Source organism: Silene latifolia, chromosome Y (genome assembly GCF_048544455.1).
Source record: "Silene latifolia isolate original U9 population chromosome Y, ASM4854445v1, whole genome shotgun sequence".
Taxonomy (NCBI): domain Eukaryota; kingdom Viridiplantae; phylum Streptophyta; class Magnoliopsida; order Caryophyllales; family Caryophyllaceae; genus Silene; species Silene latifolia.
This window is the reverse complement of record NC_133538.1, coordinates 397,406,927-397,408,799: the sequence shown is the minus strand read 5'-3', so window position 1 is coordinate 397,408,799 and position 1,873 is coordinate 397,406,927. Positions and strand designations below refer to the sequence as shown.

Below are 1,873 nucleotides of genomic sequence, written 5' to 3'. Positions count from 1 at the left end.
TAGGCATTTTGTTGTGGTGGGGGTTGTGGTTGAGGATTTAGCACATTGATGCTTCTATAAGACATATTCGGGTGAAATCTTGAATTTGGGTTATATGTGTTTAAGAATGTACCCGGTGGATAAGCATTTTGTCTTAAAGCTAGAAAGGCGTTTACCTCTTCAATAGGAGCTTGGAAATGAGCGGCATAATGACCCGCACCTCCGCAACCATCACACACAACGATTTGGCTTGTTGAAGACATAGCATTGACTTGTTGAATGGAATCTCTAGCATCCCTTTCCGCCAATTATTGTTGGAGCAAGGCGATTTGAGCTAGCAAAACGAAGTTGTTGGAGGATTCTTCTTTACCTTTGGATGGCACAACTCGGGAATTGACATATTGTGCATCATGGATCGCCATAGATTCGATCATGGCATGAGCAAGGTCGGTGGCAATTTGATCAAACCGCCCATTGTTGGCAGAATCAAGAATCCTTCGGGACTCGGTACAACATCCATTGTAGAACGTTATTGCTAGAAACCAATCATCTAGCCCATGATGTGGGCATTGTCTTTGAAGCTCTTTGTACCTCTCCCAAGCCTCATATAAGCTCTCAAGAGCTTGTTGAGGGAATCCGGTAATTTGGCTCCTCAAAGTTTGAGTTTTCTCCGATGAAAAAACTTTTGATAGAAGGCTAGAGCCAAAGTTTCCCAATTGGTGATTCCCATGGCGGTGCGGTCAAGGCTATTGATCCAAAGCTTGGCCTTGTCCTTCAAAGAGAAAGGGAAAAGTATTTCCCTTATTTGGGCTTGAGTGACGCTCGTTTGACAGATCATGGAGAAATAGTCACAAAAGTTTTGCACATGCCAATTGGGATCCTCCAAAGGACTTCCCCCAAATTGCTTCCTCTCCACAAGGCTAATGAAAGCCGGTTTGATCTCGAAGTCCGGCGCGGTGATTTGAGTGGTTTTGATACCGGCCGGAACCATTGCCGCGGTGGGTTTTGAGTGATCGGAGAGTTTCACCATCTTTTTCGTAGTAAATGGTGGTGGTGGTGGAGATGATGAAATTGAAACCTCCTTCTCTTCAAGGGCTTCTAGATCATCTAAATAAGACTTTATAGCACTTTCGGCTTGTACGAGAGAACAGGCCTCTTTTACTTCCTTCCAAAACCGTCGTCTTCTCTTAAAGGTTCTCTCGGGATCGGAATCCGATGAAAGCAATTCTCCCTTGTGTGAAGACATGGGCATAAGACAACAATTTCTAGAGAAGTGATAAGTAACGGTCTGAAGGAACAAGTGTTCCCCAAGACAGAGGAAAACAAGATAAAAATCGACAATTCAAAATGCAATAAAACCGTTTCCCCGGCAACGGCGCCAAAATTTGATAGGCTATCGCGTACCTATGCAAAGATAATTTCTCTAGACACAAATTAATGTAGTAATAGGGGTCGAACACAAGGAAACGGGAATTACGTCGTGAATTGCTATGGATATATTTTTATCAAGGTCGACTTCGATTTGGGTTTGGTTTGCTTGGTTGATGATTAATAAAAATTATGATGTAAATTATATAATAAGAGAGAGTTAAAGGGTTTGGGTCACTCATGCAAAGGTAAACATATGAACATGGTAAATTCGGTACTAATAATTTTGTCAATTGTTTAGGCTTAGAGATACCCACCTTACGGCATTAGTATCAACCTTAGACCGGGTCCTAGAGAAACTCTCGTCCATGACTAGGTCGTCCTACCACACATGCTTAGTCTAATTCAATTCCGTGCCTCTCGACTTTAGAACGAATGAACAAACTTAATCTATGATTACAACCGATAACCAAAGATTAAACGTAACAATACAAACATGTGATGGAAACAATTGAATAATATTTTT

At 41.8% G+C, this 1,873-nt stretch overlaps 1 non-coding gene across 1 annotated transcript; it reads left to right on the top strand.

The window, feature by feature from the left end:
• The first annotated feature begins 531 nt into the window (after positions 1-531).
• LOC141634956 (small nucleolar RNA R71) lies at positions 532-638 on the top strand. Its single transcript, XR_012539670.1, has one exon. It is a non-coding gene; the product is annotated as a small nucleolar RNA R71 (small nucleolar RNA).
• The last annotated feature ends 1,235 nt before the right edge of the window (positions 639-1,873 follow it).